The sequence below is a fragment of the Dipodomys merriami genome, unplaced genomic scaffold (genome assembly GCF_024711535.1).
Source record: "Dipodomys merriami isolate MVZ:Mamm:240054 unplaced genomic scaffold, mDipMer1.0.p SCAF_33, whole genome shotgun sequence".
In the NCBI taxonomy this organism is placed as follows: Eukaryota; Metazoa; Chordata; class Mammalia; order Rodentia; family Heteromyidae; genus Dipodomys; species Dipodomys merriami.
The window spans coordinates 419,277-440,443 of NW_027204826.1; the positions used below are offsets into that span (position 1 = coordinate 419,277).

At 47.3% G+C, this 21,167-nt stretch overlaps 1 protein-coding gene across 2 annotated transcripts in view; it reads left to right on the forward strand.

The window, feature by feature from the left end:
- The first annotated feature begins 3,022 nt into the window (after positions 1 to 3,022).
- Ctxnd1 (cortexin domain containing 1) overlaps positions 3,023 to 21,167 on the forward strand; it is a 41,890-nt gene continuing 23,745 nt past the window's right edge. The window contains exons 1-2 of one of the 2 annotated variants that reach the window (XM_070042682.1): positions 3,023 to 3,130; positions 12,491 to 12,537. The gene's annotated coding sequence lies outside the window, so the exon portion shown is untranslated. Of the gene's footprint in view, positions 3,131 to 12,259; positions 12,283 to 12,490; positions 12,538 to 21,167 lie in introns of those variants that run through there. The other variant, XM_070042683.1, reaches the window with a different exon arrangement.

Genomic DNA, 21,167 nt, shown 5'->3' on the forward strand with positions numbered 1-21,167 from the left:
CTCAGGAAACAAAACAAAACAAAACAAAAAAACACTGTTTGGCAGCTTGGGAAAAGCACCCCTCGGGAAGATTCCGCCCCCCTCTCCCTCCCCACCACAGGACTTGGATGAAAAAAGCCCCCTGCTGTCTCTGTTCTCCTTTTCTGCTCTGGAGAAGGGCAGGAGGCAGTCTTAGCTTCCTGTGTGTGCTGACATTTCCTGTCCCATCCTGGGCTTTGGGGGAAGCTTTGGAAAATTCCCAGCTGTTGGTGGTTGTTTGCATCCAGGTGCTGTTTATCCCTGCGCTCTGGGCTCTCTGCCCCTGCTGGATGACACAGCACGGTCAGCGGTCAGCACAAGGGGCAGGCTCTCTGCCCACTCCATGGCAGGGCCTGAGCCCCCTCCCCGCCTCCTGGCTGATCCATGCCCTCAGGACCTGAGAAGACAGGCAGCAGATATTGGTGACAGCCGTCCCTCTGCTTTGTGTTTTGAGAGGGCTGATGGATGAGCTGGTCTGAAATGGAAGACACTCAAGGCGGGAGATGTTTGCTTCCTTCTTCCAGCTGGATCAGTCTGAGAGCCTGCAAGGGTCTTTCTCCTGTGTCCTCTGCATTGTGTGTGCTTGTGTGTGCGCACACAAGCGCGTACACACACACACACACGTGTGGGCTAGGCTTGGATCCAAGGCCTCACAGTCTCATTTGGCTTTTTTGCTTAAGATTGGCTCTCTACCACTTGAGCCATACCTCCACTTCTGGCTTTTTGATGGTTAAAGAGAGATCATAGTTTCATGGACTTTTTTCTTTGCCAGGTCTGGCTTTAAACTGAGATCCTGAGATCTTAGCCTCCTGGATAGTAGGATTATAGACGTGAGCCAACCAGTACCCAGCTTGTTCTTTTTTGTTTGTTTTCATCTTTCAAATTCAGATTTAGAATCCTCATTTTAAAAGGAAAAAAAAATCTTACTTGAAATTACTTGGGGATTACATTCTTTATGTAGATAAAGAAAACACTGGTGGCTCATATGCATGTCATCCTAGCTACTCAGGAGGCTGAGATCTGAGAGTCATGATTCAAAGCCAGCCCAGGCAGAAAAGTCTGTGATTTGCTTATCTTCAATGAACCACCAAAAAAGTTGGGAGTAGGGCTGTGGTTCAAGTGGTGCAAGTCAGGAGCACAAAAGCTCATGGACAGGCTGTAAGGAATCCTTCACATCTATCCCAGGGACCACAAGGAGATAGGCAGACATCCAGGCAAGGAATTCAGGGATTCCTTGATGCCCCCAGGCCAGCAGGAAGTAGCCAAAAGAGCCCATGACTTCCATTGACTGTGATACCTTTAAATATCTCTGCTACTTCCTCCTCAGGTTACTGTGATCCTAAAAATGGGAAAAGTCTCACTCCCCCTTCCAGGATGCTGAGAGTCAGGTACTATGCTATGTCTCCAATCCGAGACAGAAAAGGCAGAAAAGCTCCTTCTGGGAATCATTCCCTCCCTGTCTTATTCCTCTCTTGGGCCGCTAACAGCAATTTTTGCCCTAACAGCAATTTTGTCTTTTATTAATTGTGCCTTGCATTTTAGATAACTATTGTCTTGGAAAAAGGAAGACCTTTACCAGCCAATGTCAAGCAAATGCTTCTTGGACTGTACCTGGCCAAGCAATGAAGCAGGGACCCCTGACTACTTCACCCCTTTACAGCAGGAAGTGGCTCCAGGAGAAAGGACCGCACCCATTCCCCATGGCCTGGTTGTAAGCATTATACCCACTTTTGGTCCTCAGCTCCACCCAAACCTGAGCTCCTCCCAGCCCTGGAGTTCCTGCCCTACAGCTGGCCACTCCCTCTCTCCGCCCAGACCTACCTGAGCACCAGCCTACCGAACTGCCTTCCCTGACACCCTCCTGCTACCTTGATAGTGTAGGATGCCATGTGCTCCCCATTGGGGGAAATATGACTCCTCTAATAAGCCTTATAATAATCATTCTCCTGTGCCGGCCTGCCTCTAGGTGGTTCCCTGGGATGGATGCAAAGGATTCCTTACACAGGCCCTGATTCAAGCTCAGAGACCAGGCACGCGCACATGCGTGCACACACACAAACATACAAGCACAGAGGTTGGGTGGGCTGGTCTGAGTCTGCAGAGACAGGCGTGACATTGATCAAGATGCACTGTACTCAGATGAACTGAAACCTCTTGTACTTTTATTTAAAGGTAACATCAATAAACAGAAGATACTTTAATTATAAACAACAAAACTACATGCACAAAGGCACAACTTCAGTGTTTTTACCTTATTTCTTTCTCTGGTTCAATTGCATTTAACACATTTTTTTCAAACACCTTCAAAGCCTAGCCCCTAACTTGTGGGGGGGGGCAGTTGTGAGGCTTGAAGGGCATGAACTCTGGGTCTGGGCACTCTCTGAGCAATTCAGCTCAAGGTGAGCACTTTATCACTTGAGCCACAGCGCCACTTCTAGCTTTTTCTGTTATGTGGTGCTGAGGAATCGAACCCAGGGCCTCATGCATGCAAAGCAAGCGCTCTACCACTGAGCCACCTTCCCAGCCCTCTCTTGCTTTTAAGCATAATGCAGGTGGATTCTTTTACAGAGGTTTTATGGGGGGTGATTTGAGTTTGTTTTTTTTTAAGGTTTGGGTTTATATGGGATCCCCCCCCCCCCGCTGGTAAAAGGAGTCACTGATGGTTTTTTTTGGCGGGGGGGGGGGTCTGTCCTCATGTCAGCGTAGTCCAGGCTGTGTGGGGAAGGTGGGGTGCCCCCTGGAAAGGTGGGGTGCTCTCCTGGGGAGGGTGGGGTGCCCCCGGAAGATGGGGCGCTCCCGCCCGGGCCGAGGGTTGAGTGTTCTCCAGGCGTCTCCACTTGAATGGCGTCCAGCTTCCTGGCCTTTAAAATGCCCGGGGGCCGGGCCGGGCTCAGAGCCGGCTCTGGGCGGCGGCGGCCGGGCTCCCCGCGCCTCCGGGGCGCTGACTCAGCCGCAGCGGGGCCGCCGCCCGCCGCCCGCCGCCCGGGCCTGGGCCGAGCGCGCGCCCCGCGCCCCGCGCCCCGCAGCCTCGCCGCGGGCGCACGGACCCGCGTCCCCGGCGCGGAGCACGCGGGATTCGGGACCCCGAGCGCCCGGAACCGGCCGGGCCGAGGTAGGCGCCGAGGAGAACGGGCGGGCGCCGTGCGGGGCGGGGAGCGGGGCGGGGAGCGGGCGGGCGGCGGGCTCCGTGCGGGGCGGCCTCGCGCGGGGCTCCGGGCGGCCGGGCTGCTCCCCGCGGCCAGCGGGCCGTCTGGGGCTCCGAGCGGAGCGGGGAGCGGGGTCGGGGCAGCGGTCCGGCCCGGACACCGCACCGGCCCCGCGCTGCGGCGGCTCCGACCGCCGGGGGCCCGGGTCCGAGGGGCCCGCGGTGCGGAGCGGGAGCCGCACGCGCTCCAGCGCCCCGCGCCGCCCCGGGCCCGGACGCGGGCTTTCGGTGGGGGGGAGAAGGGGATGGAGAGTGGAAAGAGATCGAAGTTAGAAATTGTCCTTTTGTGGTGGACAGTTAAATACTAAGGAATCCTCTCCCTCCCTCCTTCCCTCTCCCTCTCTCCCTCCCCCCTCCCTCCCTCCCTCTCTCTCTCCCTCTCCACCCCCCTCTCATTAATGAAGGTCATACCTTGATATAACTTCTGGGAAAAGTTCTGTCGATGGCAGTTTTTCTAAAGAAACGTCAAATCTTGGCTACATCTTTGTCCTGAGCTACTAGGAAAAGCCTAATTCAAATGTTTAGATCGATGATGGGTTTATTGACAGATGTTTCTGTACGGGCCGACTGTGATGGTTCTGGTGATGTTTTATGGAGCTTGGATAACAGACTCTGCTACTGCTCACAGGGAAAGTTCTAGAAATGGAATAATCAGAAAATCCAAGGTGACAGCCCATTGTCCCTGGAAGCACCAGTGTCACATCAGCCTGTCAAGATGTGGCTGAGAACACATTAATAACAATAATATTATTAACTCCTGCGGGGCAATGGTGGTTTGGGTCTCTAATCCTAGCTACTCAGGAGGCTGATAACTGAGGATCACCCTTCAAGGCCAGTCCAGGCAGGAAAGTCTCTGAGACTCTTTCCCTAATGGACCACCAAAAAGTAAAGGTGGTGTAGCTCAAGTGGTAGAGTGCTAGCCAAAGCTAAGGGAAGGGCCTCTGGCATGAGTTCAAGCTCCACTACTAGCAATTAAGACAATAATAGCAGTAGCAGTGGCCATGGTGGTGGTGGTGGTGGTGATGGTGATTGTGGTCTTGGTCTTGGTACTGCCTCCCTTGGAGAAGTTCCTTCAGAGCCCCCTCCGCATTCACATCCACATGCTTGTTTTGGTTATACCTGAGCTTCCCCGATTCCAGCCAGAGGAAGGAAGTTTCTGTTTGGACATTATGCCGCCCTGTTGTCCCCTGGATTGGTGGGTCTGGAGTTAGGGGCTCCAGGACTTACACGTTGAATCCTCTGTCCCCTCCCCCCCCAACACACACACACACACACACACACACACACACACACACACACACACACACACACACACACACACACACACACACACACACACACACACACACACACACACACACACACACACACACACACACACACACACACACACACACACACACACACACACACACACACCAGCAAGCCACTGCTTTGAGCTGAATGAGAATGGCTGGACTAGCAATCTCCAGAAACCTGCCATGTGAATTTAGAATATGGCAGAGCCCTCCCAGGCTTCTGCTGTGTGATTTGTAGACTGGGTTTTGGCATGTTCAGGAATGGTGCAATGCAACCTATTAGGTATCATCTTGCAGGATGGAGGGGGTGGGGGTGGGGCAGCAAGCCCAACCTAAAACTCAGCTCTTTAGTGAAACAGTTCAGAGGTAAAGGAGTTTACATTCATATCAGAGAGAAATGGTGACTAGGCTGTTTCATTTGTTTGGACAATCTTTGCTCTGGTATACTCTTGTTCCAAGAGACTACTTGTAAATCACTTTCTTCCAGTAATACTATTTATTCTTTCTGAATGAAATACAAGGGATGAATGCAAGAGGGATAATGTCTGGCCTCAAATCAGTGTGGAAAAATAATAGCAAATTGTGTGTGTGCACATGAGTGTGGGGGGGGGAGGAGTACTAGGCTTAAATTCAGGGCTCTGCCCTCTTAGCTCTTCAGTTCAAGGTTGGCATTCTAATCATGAATCACTCTACTTTCTCCTTTCTGCTGGTTAACTGGAGATGAGTCTCTCAAATTTGTCTGCCTCGGGTGGTTTCTAGCATTGATCCTTTACTCTCAGCCTCCTGAATAACTGGGGTTTCTGTCCTGAGTCACCAGTGTTTGGCTTCTGTCCTGACTTAGAGAGCTATTCGTCTTTCCAGTTTGTTTTCTCACTGGACCAGTGAAACAGGCATTCCGGAGAGACTGCCTGACTAGTTCATCTGTCTTGTACAAATATTTACACTCCCACAGCCCATTTCCACAGCGCTCACCCCAAATCCGCAGCCTCAAGGTGTCTCTCAGTCAGGGTTTACTGTCCAAGTGCAGTGCTACTTCCAATACCTAAAAGGAAAACATAGTGCTGTTAAGGAAAATGTCCTGTTGCCAGAGAGAAAAGACGATGCTTATGAAATTGTCAGCTGTCCAGGCCTTCTAGGTTAATGCTTTTAATAAGTTCAAATGTGAAGGAATAGTATAATGACTCTGAATTTTGGCATCAAAAGCTCTGGAACTGGTCCATGTCTGTGAATGATCTGGGTAACTGTGTTTGCCATTGAACATAACAACATTGCTGGGTGCCAGTGGCTACACCTGTAATCCTAGCTCTTCAAGAGGCTAAGATCTGAAAATCCTGGTTCAAAGCTGTCCTGGACAGGAAAGTCCATGAGATGTGGCTCAAGTGGTAAAAAGCTGAAGTACAGCAGCACCCAGGCCCTGAGTTCAAGCTGTAGGACTAGCACACACTTACACACACACACACACACACACACACACACACACACACACACACACACACAGCATTTTGGCGTGCATATATATATATATATGTATAATTTGGATTTTTGTATTTTGTACCATGAGAGTGTTGGGCAAAGTGAATGTATATGTTTCCTGTCAACTTAGAGTAAAAAAACAGTGAAAATTAGTGACCTGATGTCCATAAAAAGAAAGCATAAGTGTGCCTGTGGCCTGCAGGACATCTTCATTCCCCGCTCAGCCACTATTCAGGTGACCTTCGGTAAGCTTTTCTCACTTTGGTTTTTTCTCACTTACTTGTTTTTCCTTTTTAAAATTTTGTTGCTGCTGTTGTTGTTTGTTTGCCTGCTTCGTATATGTGTGTGTGTGTGTGTGTGTGTGTGTGTGTGTGTGTGTGTGTGTGCATGCCAAGTACTGGTACTTGAACTCAGGGCCTGGGCATTATCCCTTAGCTGGTGCTCTACTATTGAGCCACACCTCTACTTCTGAATTTTTGGTGGTTAATAGGTGATAAGAGTTTCACACACTTTCTTGCCCAGACTGGCTTCATAACATGATCTTCAGATCTCAGCTTCCTGGGTGTCTAGGATGACAGGCGTGAGCCACTAGTACCCAGCCATTCTGGTTGACTTGGTTGTAAAGCCCCTGGATAATCAATAATGTCTGTTTCATTCATGAAGAACCCAGACAACATTTTTTATGTAGGGGTGTGTGTATGTATGTATGTGATTTAATTCTCTGAGAATAATTTTTATCCCTGTTTTCCTGATTTTAAAAAAAATTAGCTGGGTGCCAGTGGCTCAGACCTCTAATTCTAGCTACTCAGAAGACTGAGATGTGAAGGTCTCAGTTTAAAGCCAGCCCAGGCAGGAAAGTCTGTAAGACTCTTACCTCAAATGAACCAGCAGAAGACTAGAAGTAGAACTGTGGCTATAGGTGGTTGAGTGCTAGCCTTGCACAAAAGAGCTCAGGGACAACTCAAGACAGCCCAGGCTCTGAGTTCAAGCCCCATGACCAACCAAAAAAGAATGACCACAAAAGTGACTTGACTTACTCAGAGTTAATTGAGGATATCTATTTTAAAGTTTACATTCTTCAATCCTAGGTTGTACCTACTGTTTGCTGGTTTTTTTTAGTTTATTGTTATTTTAGAGGTGATATACAGTGGAGTTACTTTTACATATATCAGGTAATAAGTACATTTCCTTATGCACAATGTCATCTGTTCCCTCATTTTCTCCCATCTCCACCAATGAGCTGCATACCTCACTTTCATCAGTCCAGTGCATTCCACTGCTGCATTTTTAACCCCTTTTCCTTGGACTCTGTGCCCCCTCCTTCTTACAGATATGGATGTACATACACACTATATAAGGTAAAGAATACAGAGTCATCAGAAAAATAAAAACAACTTAAGAAAAAAGACCTTTATTTCTGTATCTTTGGAGTTTGTTTCAGTATGTATATTATTTTATATACACATGAAGAAGCACTTGGGTATTGCACCTTTGTGATTTTTCCTAAGACTATCCTCTTTTTGTCTCACTGTGTGTGAGTATCTAGAATCCTGTGTAATTTGTCCTATCCCAGTGCGCTTTAGATCTAACTTCCGCATATCAGGGAGAGCATTGCGCCATTGTCTCTCTGATCTTGGCTTACCTCACTTAACATGATTTGTTCTAGTTCCATCCGTTTCCTTGCAATGACATTATTTTATTCTTTCTAATGGTTATGTAAAATTCCATTGGGTATAGGTATCACATTTTTTGGATCCACTCCTCTATTGTGGGGCATCTGGGCTATTTCCATATCTTAGCTAGTGTGAATAGTACAGCAAGGAACATTAATGTGCAGGCATCCTTATCATATCCTGGCTCATGATGCCTAGGAGTGGTATGGCTGGGTCATGGGGAAGGTCTATGTTTAGTTTTTTTGAGGAACCTCCAGACTGCTTTCTAGAGTTTACATTCCCACGAGCCGTGCGGGGCTCCTTTTGCCCACATCCTGGCCAGCACTTGTTAAAATTCAAAATGTTAACCAATCTAACTGGGATACGATATCTCAGAGTTACTTTGGTTTGCATTTCCTTTATGGCCAGGGATGATGAGCATTTCCTCATGTGTTTCTTTGCCATTCTTACCTCTTCTTCTGAGAACTTTCTTCTTAGCTACCTTGACCATTTAGTAATTAGTATATTAAGTTTTTTTTATTTTATTTTATTTGAGAACATACTGTACAGAGGGGTTACAATTACATGGGCAGGATAATGCATACATTTCTTACCAAGCATTGCAGCCTCCTCCTTTGTTTACCCTTCACCGTTTGGGAGGAGTTAGTTTCTTGAACTTCTTGTATATATTGGATATTAAGCCTGTGCCTTATATATTGCTGGTAAAATCTTTTCCCAATTGGTTGGTTGTCTTTCTAGTTAAGTAACTATGTCCTTAGCAGAAGCTTTTTATTTTAATGTCCTACTTGTTGAGTTTCTCTCCTATCTGTCTATCTGTTGTACCCCTGGGACTCTATTCAGGAAGTTCTTGCCTGTACCTATAAATTCTAACGACTCTCCTACTCACTCTTGCAGTAGTTTCAGAGTTTCAGGTCTGACTGTGAGAACTTTGATCCACTTTGAATTGATGTTGGTACATAGTGACAGACAGGGATCCACTTTTAGTTTTCTTCATATGGCTGCCCAGTTTTCCCAACACCAGTTGTTGAAGAGGCTATGTTTTTTTCCACTGTATGTCTTTGGCTCCTTTGTTGAATATCAGATGACTGTATTTTATTTCTGTGTCTTCTAATCTATTCCATTAGCCTTGGGTCTATTTTTATGCCAATACCAAGCCGTTTTTGTTATTATGGCTCTGTAGTAGAGCTTGAAATCTAGCATTGTGATACCACCCACATTGCTTTTTATTGCCTAGAATTGTTTTGGCTATTCTAGGTCTTTTGCTGTTCCATATGAATTTTTAGGTTGTTTTTTCTTTTTTTTCTTTTTTTTGTTGGTCGTGGGCCTTGAACTCTGGGCCTGGGCGCTGTCTCTCAGCGCTTCAGCTCAAGGCTACTGCTCTACCACTTAGCCACAGCACCAATTCCATTTTTCTGGTGGTTTATTGGAGATAAGAATCTCATGGACTGCTGGCTTTTAACCATGATCATCAAATCTCAGCCTCCTGAGTTGCTAGGATTACAGGCATGAGACACTGGTGCCTGACTAGATTGTTTTTTCTATTTTGGGATTGCATTGAATTTGTATATCATTTTTGGCAGTATGGCCATTTCCTCAATATACATTCCATCTATCCATGAACATGGAAAGTCTTTCCATTTCCTGATGTTCTCTTTGATTTCTTTAGATTTTTATAGGTTTCGCTATAGAAATCTTTTAGATCTTTGGTTAGGATAATTCCTAGGTTGTTGGGTTTGGGGGATTTTTTGAGGCTATTGCAAATGGGGTTGTTTTCATGATTTCCCTTTCTGCTTGTTCATTGTTGGCCTACAGAAAGGCTACTGATTTCTGTGGATTAATTTTGTATTCCACTTCTTTGCTGAAGTGCTTTATTAGTTCTAGGAGTTTGGGAGTACAATTTTTGGGGGTCCTTATATAAGATCATGACATCTGCAAGTTTAATTTCTTCTTTCCCTATGTGAATCTCCTTTATGTCCTTTTCTTGCCTTATTGTTCTGGCTAAGAATTCCAGAACTATACTGAAGAGAAGAGGTTATAGCTATTGTGTGTGATAACTCAAAGGTGAAAACCTTTGATAATAAATATTCAATTTTTTAAGTCAGTGTTAGGCAACAATGTAATCCTAGTTCTGTAATCCTAGCTACTCAGGAGGCTAAGATCTGAGGATTAAGATCTGAAGCCAGCTCAGTCAGCAAAGTCTGTGAACTCTTATCTCCAATTAACCAGCAAAAAGCTTAAGAGTGGAGGCATTGCTCAAGCAGTAGGACACAAGCCTTGAGCAAAACAAGTCAAGGAGGAGGCTGCAATGCTTGGTAAGAAATGTATGCATTATCCTGCCCATGTAATTGTAGCCCCTCTGTACAGTATGTTCTCAAATAAAATAAAATAATATTTAAAAAAAAAAAAAAGTCAAGCAAGAGCATGGAGCCCTGAGATCGAGTTTCAGGACTAGTACAAACTAAGAAGCAGTTTCTTTTAACTGTCATGACCATTTCTGCTTTGCAGAGCTTGAATTAAATGAGAGAATCCACACTGGGGACCCAAGGAGAGGCTTCTCTATCTAGATGGTCACAATTGCATCTATGAGGTCCTGGAAGTTCTCTGTCCCTGAGACTCAGTTTCCACATTTATAGACTAGGAAACTGTGACCTTCCTTAAGGACGGGAAATCCAAGCAAGGCCTGTAAAGGAAGCCAGCACACAATAGGTGTTTCACACACCTGTCTTTACAGTCAAGTCTACTCAGCTACCTCACTCTACCTTAGGAAAGTTCCTCTGTGTTCCTCAACACAGGTATATGGCTGGACACTCCAAGGGTCCCTTCCAGTGCCCACTCCCCACAACGCCCCCAGCTAAGACACTTTAAGCCCCCTAGGGACTTATTCCAAGGGAACAATGTCACCAAAGGGGGGGCACTTCCGGTGGAATTCCTCCCCCCCCCCTTCAAATTCCCAGCCTCCCTTTTCAATCCAGAGCTGCTGAGGGGTTGTGGCAGGTGCTACACAGATGTTCTTCCCTCCCCCCAGCCAGTGTTCCTAGGGGTTAGTCTCAGACCCCTTCCTTGGGGGACTGCTCAGTTGCTGACCCGAGTCTCTTTTGGTTCATGCATCTTTCTGGCCCTCCTACACCTAGTCCTCAAGATGTGTGTGTGTGTGTGTGTGTGTGTGTGTGTGTGTGTGTGTGCGCGCGCGTGCATCGCGCGCACATGTGTATGTGTTCTGGTCCTGGGGCTTGAACTTGGGGCTTAGCATGCTATCTCTGTGCTTTTTCACCCAAGATGGATGCCTTACCATTTGACCCACATCTCAACTTCCATCTTTTCGTTGATTAATTGGAGGAAAGAGTCTCACGGACACTCCTGCCTAGGTTAGTGTCCAACCAGGATCCTTAGATCTCAGCAAGGATAGCAAGGATTATAGGTGTGAATAACAGGTACCTGCCTAGTAGTTTCCAAATCTCTTCTCTTTTATTCTTGAGCCATAATAAATTATATAGATTTATGGAAAGAACTGGCATTTTCTCACTTAGTCTAGAGCCTCACAAACTTACCTGTATAGACCCCGGGGCCCTGGGAAATGGCCTCAAGATGCACTGTTTGCTTTCTGTGTATTTCATCCTGCCCTGAGGAGAGTATTGTGTCTTCTCTGAAAGGTCCAGTACCTTGTACATGAAGCCCATTAGAATTCCAAGCACTCAGAAATAATGTTGCCCTCCTCTCCTGGGGATGGTGAGGAGGAAAGGACCTTTATTCATCCAGGAGATGGGAACAGGAGCAGAAAACACGGGAATTGCAGACATGGAAACATGGTGTGCTTTCCATGACAGTAATTTTCATGCTCAGGTGACTGTGATGAGTTCAAAGAGGTGGTCAGCACGCTGACACCTGTTTGTCATCCACAGGTTGATAGTCCACAACTTGCAGATACTATAAGGCCTTAATCATTGTACTCAGCTCTCTTTGGTTCTATAGACTTCTTGGCTCAAACAGAATTTCCTTGAATCTAGAACACTCTAAATAGATGGCATGCGTTTGCCACTCTGGCTTCACCTGCTAATCAATTGTAATGCAAAATGGATATGTGGTCACTCCAATAAAGGGGAAAATTGAGTGTTGCTCTGCTTTCCCACTACCCTACCCTCTCGCTGAGCTGGGGTGTCTATAAAAGTTGCTATAATGAAGCCAACCTGAGTCCAGGCCCTCAGGCCAAGCAGGGATCTCCAGGTCCCAGTAACTATATTTTTAACTTCATTCTGAGATTGTCAGGATGAGGAACATGGCCATCTTTAACAACTGTGGCGCAAAATAAGAACATTGCTGGGAGTTCATACATCATGCTTCGTGAGTTCTATGTGCCTAAATTACTTTTCTGTGTGCGCCCATGTGGGGCTTGAACTCAGGGCTGGGTTGCTGTCTTGGTCCTCTCTATGTGAGTCACAACTCCACTCTGAATTTTTATGGGTTCAGTGGAGACAAGAATCAAATGAACTTTCCATCCTAAGCTGCCTTCAAATTATGATGCCCAGAGCTCAGCCTCCGGGTAGCTCCTGATCTACTCGTTCGATGATTTCTCTGATTTCACCTCTTAGGAAGATGACAGATTTCCTTTGGTTAAACTGTAAGTTGTTGGTGCACACGAGTTATACAGTTGAAATCCACTCTGCATTTGCCATGCCCCAGTCCATCAGCTAGCTGTATATTTTTACACAACCCTGGGCATGTTTTCCCATCTGTTTATAACTTAGATCTAACTTCCACCTACAAGAGGAAATATGTCCCTGGTCTCTCTAAGCTCAACTTACTTCACTTCACATATTGTTTTCCAGGTCCATCCATTTCTCTGCAAATGACATAGAATTATTCTTCCTGACAGGTGAGTGAAATTCCATTATGTGTATCTATGTGTATATAATATGATATGTGTGGTTTTACATATATATGCATTTGTATATATGTCTGTTCTGGTTTTATATACATTTATATAGATAGATAGATAGATAGATATAGATAGATATAGTTGTACTATATATGTGAAAGGCATCTAGCTATGGTGAATAGTGCAACAATGTACATGGAAATACAAGTGTCTTTACCATGTTCTGACTTTGAATACTCTGGATAAATGTCCAAGAGTAGTGTCACTGGATCATAGGTTAGTTCTGTGTTTAGTTTTGGGACAGATGAAGAGAGACAAGGTGAGCAAAAACAGTCCTAACATTGAATGTGCATATATGAACATAGACCCAGGTAACTTGAGGTCAGGGGTGAGTTGGAAGAGATGAAGGAGGAGGACGGAAGGGGTAATGCCGATCAAAATGTGTTAATCTCATCTGGTGTGTTGAATTGAAGCCCCTTTGTACAACTACTTATAAATAATATTAGAAAAGAATTTCAGGGAAAGGAAAAGAAAATGAAAGAAGAAAGAAAGAAAAAGAGAGGAAGGAAGGAAGGAAGGAAGGAAGGAAGGAAGGAAGGAAGGAAGGAAGGAAGGAAGGAAGGAAGAGAGGGAGAAAGAAAAGAACAAGGGAGAAAGAAAATAAATGGAAGCAAGCAAGTGGGTGCGATGGCTCACATCTGTAGTTTTAGCTACTCAGAAGGCTGAGATCTGTGAATCGCAGTTCGAAGCCAGCCTGGGTACATGGTGGGGCTTGAACTCAAGATCTGGCCACAGCCTCTGAGTTCTTCCACTCAACTAGCACTCTACCACTTGAGCCACAGCTTCACTTCCAGGTTTCTGGTGGTTATTGGAGATAAGAGTCTCATGGACTTTCCTGCAATCCTTAAATCTCAGCCTCTTGAGTAGCTAAGATGACAGATGTGAGCCACCAGCATCCAGCTACATAAGACTCCTATCTCCTGTTAACCACCAGAAAGCCAGAAGTGGAACTGTGATTCAAGTGGTAGTGCTAGCCTTGAGCAAAAAAAGCTCAAGGAGGGGCTGGGAAGGTGGCTCAGTGGTAGAGTACTTGCCTTGCATGCATGTGGCCCTGGGTTCCATTCCTCAGCACCACATAAGCAAAAAGAAAAAAACCAGAAGTGGCGCTGTGGCTCAAGTGGTAGAGCGCTAGCCTTGAACTGAAGAGCTGAGGGACAGCGCCCAGGCCCAGAGTTCAGGCCCCAGAACCGGACCCCCCCCCAAAAAAAAGCTCAAGGACAGAACACAGGCCCTGAGTTCAAATCGTAGGACTGGTGCACACACACAATATGGAGATTCAACTTTGACTGATCATGAACACCTTCCTGGCATGGATCTAGCTGTGTGCATTTTTAACAAACTGTCTCAAGTTTATGAATCACTAGCTAAGCACTAGTGGCACAGGCCTCGTAATCCCAGCTAGTCCAGAGGCCAACATCTAAGAATTGTATTTCAAAGTCTGCCTGGGCAGGAAAATCTCTTAAGAATCTTATATTCAGTTGACTTCCAAATAGCCAGTAAGTAGAGGTGTGGCTCAAGTGGTAGAGCACCAACCTTGAGCAAAAAATTAAGAGAGTGTGAAGCCCTGAGTTCAAACTCCAGTGCCAACACACACACACACACACACAATCCAACAACAAAAAGAACCTGGATAACTCTGATTTCTGGACTTTTGCTGTGCATGAGCAATGCTTACAAAAGACATCATAGCTGGACCTTCTGGAATTCCGTTTGTCCTTCTGTGATTGTAGACACAAGATTGGGGACATTAGCCCGAGGCAGGACTGAGGTCTATTGTGTCATGGTGTCTGTAGAAATCAGAAAACTAGGATGTCCTTGCGGGAGCCCCACAGGAGCTGCTGCAGTGGTTCTGAGAGGGGTAGCCAGGACGCTGCCCATCTGCCCAGACAGGATGTGGTGAGGACGCTGGGAGGGTTAAGCAATCCAAACTTGACTATGTTGCCTCTGTGATTCTCAAACTTTAAAGTTTGAGTCTGTGATTCTTAATATCACTTAATAGTCTTAATATCTCTTAACATCTCTTAATATCTCACTCTTAATATCTTAGTATCTTGATATCAATCTCTTAATATCTCTGTCTGTCTGTCTCCGCCTCTGTGCTCTTGCTTGACTTCTCCCTCAAAGCTCTGCCATTACAGGCAGCTCAAAATCCTTCAGGTTTCCATAGAATGACAGGAAGGCCCTCTGTCCATCTGCCTGCGGGTGTTTTCATTATCATGATTACTATTGTTGTTATTGTTACTTTCATCTTTATGTAAAGTGAACTTTGGAATTAGACCGTTTACCTCTGAAGGACAAAGACTTTAATGGCTTATGAGCTGAGGTCCTATGGATTCAGAAAATAACTGTTTGCCATTTGTATTTGTTGGTTTGCTTTCTGGGTTTGGTGCAGGGAGATTGACCCTACAATCTGAGGCGCATGCTCTTCTATGAGAATATCCCAGCCTCTCTTTTCCTCTTATACATTTCTCCCCCCAGGGGAAAAATCTTCTCTGTTAGGTGCCAGTGGCTCACGCCTGCAATCCTAGCTACTCAGGAGGCTGAGATCTGAGGATCACAGTTCAAGGCCAGCCCAGGCAGGAAAGTCCATGAGACTTATTTCCAATGAACTAGCAAAAAGCCAGAAGTGGAGCTATGGTTCAAGGAGTAGAGTACCAGCCTTGAGCAAAAAAAAGCTCTGGGACAGCACCAAGGTGCTGAGTTGAAGCCCCGGTACAGGAATACACACAAGTTTTTTCTAATTGAGCAAGTTATAAATATATTGTTAATAACTATAAAAATATACCATTAATATGCTGAAAAAGAAGCAGCTATCTGCCACATCACTTATTGTAGGTCTTCCTCTAGGTTTCCCCTTGTGTACACAGAAAGTAGATTACACAATTTATTACACAATTTGGACCAAGTGCATTTAACTTAAAACGAATTGCCAACCATCATTGTGGAGTTCCCGCAGGTGTGTGGTTCACTGGGCTGACACTTAGGAACTCTGTCAACATCAGAGCAACACAGCGACCCTTGAGCCAGGACCCTGTGCCAGACTTTGCTGACAGTGCCAGTGACACTGGTCCTGCCAGCAACTGCCTTTGGCACAGCCTCCTTCCTGAGACAACAAAGACAATCAGCAGTTGATGTCTTGTGTGTATGAGTGTGTGTGTGTATGTGCATGCACACGCACGCATGCGCGCATGCATGCGCAGAGGTATGTCTATATCTGTATCTATCTATGTGTATGTCTCTCTATCTATGTCTATATCTATCTATATCTATCTATCTTTATATACCTTTATATTTGTGGGTCAGTGCTGAGCCTTGAACTGATAGCCTCACACTCTGGTGTTTGCCCCAAGGCTGGTGCTGTACCACTTGAGTCACAGCTCTATTTCTGTCTTTTTGCTGGCTAGTTGGAGGTAAGAGTCTCATAGACTTTCCTCTCTGGGTTGCCTTTGAACTTCAGTTGTCCAGATCAGCCTTCTAAGTGGCTGGATGATGGTGGGAGCCATAATGTAGAAAGCATTCTTATCTTGCAAAGGGGCTGAGTTGGCCATAGGCTGTGATTTGCCCACCCAGCTGAACCCCATCCAGGAGCAGTTTGAACCCCCAGAGGAGTCCAGCACCCCACTTTCATAGGCATCCAAGTGATCTCCTCATCATGGCAGGAAATGACCCACTAAGTCCGACCCTTCAGGGGTTCTGAGCGCTCCTAGAGAAAGCTGAGGCTGAACGGCAGTGGTCTGTGGATGCATGCAGTGTTTCCCCTGAACCAGGAGTGCCCCTGACCTCTTGGCAAGCGTCTGGTCCTCACCACCCCATGGCTGGTTCCTGTGGTGCCTATTTTTCAGAGCGGTAAGCTGAGGCTTGAAGGAGCTAAGCAATGTGCTCCAAGGGATTCTCAGTTTTCAAGGGGCAGAGCCACATGAAAGCCTGTTGTGGACAGGCAGGGGACAGGAAGGGGACAAGGACATGACAGGAAAGGACAAGGAAGGGGCAGAAGGGACAGGAAGGGTCTCTACAACCGAACTCCACTAGAGCAGAGTGGGGGCTCCCCCGGCCCACCCCTCACTGCCCTGAAGAGGGAAGAAGTTGCATTGAAAATGGAAACTGGGACTCGATTTCCCCTGCAGCCTCCTGGCTCCCAGTGCCCCGCCCAGGCGCAGCTGCCCTGTCAATCAAGTCTACAAGTAGGTTATGCAGATGAGTGGATGTGGGACAGGTGCCCCGAGACTGAGCCTGGGAGGCCTGGAGCCAGGGCCCCGGCCTGGCCTGGCATAGAAGCCGCCTGTCTTGTCTCCCCTGTACACCTGCCCCCGGGAGTCACCTCCTGCCCAACTCCCCTAGGCTTTCTGGGGCTCCCCACCAGGGTGACTCAGAGGACACCACACATGGAGGAGCACAGGAGGCCTGAGCCTTGTTCTCCTTTGGCCCTGCCAGGCTGCAAGGGTTTCTGCCTGTCTAGCCAAACCAGCTCTATATGCCCTCGCAGGGGACTGCAAGGGACAGAGAGATCGTGCAGTCTGCCCACAGCTACAGCCTCCAAAAGACACAGCCCCCGCTCAAACCCTGGAGACTCACCGTGGCCTGCTGCTGTCTGTACCACAGTGGTGTAGGTTCTTTGACAATGTCCACAGTAGCCAGGTACTGGTGGCTCACACCTGTCATCCCAGGTACTCAGGAGGCTGAGATCTGAGGATCGTGGTTCAAAGCCAGCCCAGACAAGAAAGCCTATGAGACACTTATCTCCAATTAAGCACCAAAAAGCTTGAAGTAGCACTGTGGCTCAGGTGGTAGAACACTAGCCTTGAACCAAAAAAGCTCAGAGACAGTACCCAAGCCCTGAGTTTAAGCCCCAGGTTTGGCACAAAAAAGAAGCGTAGCTAGCCTGAGCAGTGGGGTGAAGGGGAGATTTTTGGCACAGGTGACCAGAATGTTCCAGGGTGGGCTCTGGTTTTCACTGGTTCATGTTGTGTGTGGCATGGCCCCTTCCTGCTGCCCCCTACACCTGTACTCTGACTCCAGAAGCCCCATTTCCCTCCCCCCAGCTGTCCCCTCCCCCACTGCCCCTTCTCCCCCACCCCCCTGCACGAGGACAAAGCATGCTCTGGGTTTCCATGTGTCACCAAAATGTCTCAGGTCTCAAAGGAGATGTTCCAAACGTCTCCTTCCCAGCATCTGTCTTTCCTCCGGAGGGTCATAACCTCTTCCAGGAAAGATGGCAGGCTGTCTTTGTTTTTGGATTTCGTTGAGGAGTGGGGAGGGAGAGAGAGAAAGAGAGAGGGAGAGAGAATGAAAGGGTGCACTGGGGCTTGAATTCAGGGACTGAGCACTGTTCCATAGCTTTTATTCACTAAAAGCTGGCACTCTACCACTTGATCCATATCTCCACTTTGGCCTTTTGCTGTTTAATTGGAGATAAGAGTCTTTCACAGACTTTTCTACCCAAGCTCTCGTCAAACTGTGATCCTCAGATCTCGGCCTCTGAAGTAGCTAGGGTGACAGGTGAGCCCAGCAGTGCCCGGCTCTGCTTGCCTGTGAGGCCTGTGCACAGGAGGAATGAGATGAGGCAGGTGAATTACACCAGAGCCAGCCACAAGGTGCTTCACTTTCCCTGGGCTGCTGCGCAGGGCTGGGGAATGTGGTTTGCATAGCTTGCTGAGTATTTGTATCAGCAGGGTCTGAGCCGGAGGAGTGCAGATCCTGGCCCTCCCATGCAGGCCACAGCCCACAGAGCTTCCCATGGGGCAGGGAGGAATGAGAATGACCCTTGGAGACTTCATCAGAGGGCTGTGGACAAGAGCATCTTTCACCCCCAGCTGAGGTGTGACACCTTCAGTGTCAGGCAATTCACACCAAAGCTGGCGTTCTGCTCAGTGTTCACTCCAAGGGCTGGCCGGCACTTCAGATGCCCAGTCTCCTTCGTTCCTCTGAAAGATTCACTAGGATATTATTATCCCCATTTGTGTGTGTGTATGTGTGTGTGTGTGTCAGTACTGGGGCTTGAAATCAGGGCTTGGGTGCTGTCCCTGAGCTTCTGTGCTCAAGGCTGGCACTCTATCACTTGCACCACACCTCCACTTCTGGCTTTTTGCTGGTTCATTGAAGGGAAGAGTCTCACAGACGTTACTGCCCAGGCTGGCTTTGAACCCTGATCCACAGATCTCAGCCTCCTGAGTATTTAGGATGACAGGTGTGAGCCACCAATGCATTGCAGCTCTGGTGCCTAGACACCACTGGAAAGGCAAAGCGGAAGGCTGTCTGGCACTCAATGCCAGTGCAGGCAGGAGGGGCAGTGTGGAGGGCTTCTGGGAAGGGTCAGGGGTCCGGAGCTGTCTCAGTGTCTCCAGACCAGAAGGGTTCCTACTAATCATTGATGTCACCCAACTCAGTCATATGGTTTGGAGAAGAAAGATTGATTCCATTAAAAAAAATATGTAGGGGCTGGGAGGATGGCTCAGTGGTAGAGCGCTTGCCTTTGTATGCCTGAGGCCCTGGGTTCGATTCCTCAGCACCACATAAGCAAAAAGAAAAAAGCCGGAAGTGGCTTTATGGCTCAAGTGGTAGAGCGCTAACCTTGAGCTGAAGAGCTGAAGAACAGTGCCCACGCCCAGAGTTCAGGCCCCATGACCGGAAAAAAAAAAAAGTATTAAGCCAAGCATCGTGGCTCATAACATTTGTCACCCTGGCTACAATTCTGTAATCCTTTGATCCTAGCTGCTCAGCAGGCTGAGATCTGAGACTTGTGATTTGAAGCCAGTTGGGACAGAAAAGTCCAGGAGACTCATCTCCAATTATCCACCAAAAAGCCAAATGTGTGGCTGTGGTTCAAGTGGTAGAGCACTAGCCTTGAGCAAAGAAAAGTTAAAAAAAAAAAAAAAAGCTAAGGGGCAGCACCCAGGCTCTGAGTTCAAGCCCCAGGACACACACACACACACACACACACACACACACACACACACACACACACACACACACACACACACACACACACACACACACACACACACACACACACACACACACACACACACAGCTGAGGGCATGGCTCAAAAGGTAAAGCACTTTTCCTGGCATGCTTTAGTCCTGGGTTCAATCTCCAGGACTACTTTTTATTTTATTTTTTTTAAGTAAAGAAAAAAAAAAGTAAAGAAATCTTTAGCCAGGCATGATTTATTCCCACCTGTATCCTAGCTACTTAGGATGCTGAGATCTAGGGATAATGGGTCAAAGCCGGCAAAGGCAGAGAAGACTCTCCAATTAAACAGCAAAAAGCCAGAAGTGGAAGGTGTGACACAAGTGGTAAAGTGCCATCCTTGAGCAAAAAATGTTAAAGGGCATTTTCCAGGCCCTGAGTTCAAGCACCAGTATTGAAGTACACACCACCCACCCACACACACCACCCACCCACCCCTCCCCACACACAGAGTTAAAATCTCTTTGCCATACTTAGTAACACCAAAAGAAAGTAATTACATAAGATAAAATGGATTAAGATGGCAATTATACTATAATTATAATCTCCATTTCCTAAAAATATCTTTAGCCAATGGTCTATGCCAAGACGGTTGGACATCTTCAAACACGTGAATCTTTATGAGTGATTTCTCTGAGACTCATGGGAAGGGGGTACAGAGCCAGGGCCTGCACACTGCCCTGCAGACCTCACTGCTCCTCCTCCCTCTACTGGCCTGACCGCCGCTTCCCCCCCCCCCCCCCCCCCCGCCTTGCAGCCTGCTTTCCTTCCACCCACCCCTCATCCCAGTCATCCCATCCAGCATACCAGGGCCACTGCTGGCCCAGGCCCACCCTGTCCCAGAAACCCCACACCACCCAGGGGCCTGGGGCTGGGGCGCCACTGGGAGCTCACATAACCAGATGAGCAGAGCAGCCTCAATATGATGTATAAATTATCCCCCCCCCCCACACACACAAGTGAAAATGTCAACAGATGTACAAATAAGTCAGGCCCAGATGGCTCGCACCTATAATTCTAGCTACTAAGGAGATGGAGATCTGAGGATTGTGGTCCAAAGCCAGCCCAGGCAGATAAGTCCAGATAGAGCACCAGCCTTGAGCAAAAAAAAACACAAAAAACTAAGCAAGAGTGTGAGGCCCTGAGTTCAAGACCTAGACCAGCACTCACACACACACACACACACCCCACACCTACTTACACACACATGAAAAATAACCAAAGGCCCTTCTCACTGTGCACAAGCTTTTGTCTTGCTAGAAGGAAATGATTTTTACAAATACGTAGTGTGTTGTCTCTTTCTCTTGCCAGGGTTTGTGACCTTGGGTCTGGGTCATTGGGGGTGACATTGTGGGAGCGGGATTAGCATGTCACAGGTAGTGTGGTGACAAGGCCATGGAGCTGGCACCTGCCAGTCAAAAACCTGATGATTCAGCAGAATGATTGCTGTTTCCTCAAGAAGAAATTTTCCCCAGCTCTTCTCATTTCCTTCTTTATTTAGCATAGCACAGAGCAATTTGGAGGACTTGGCTCATAAATTTCTCCCGTGGCGTAGAGCCGCATTCACGTCCTTAATGAGCCGCTAGCTGCATGGAGGGAC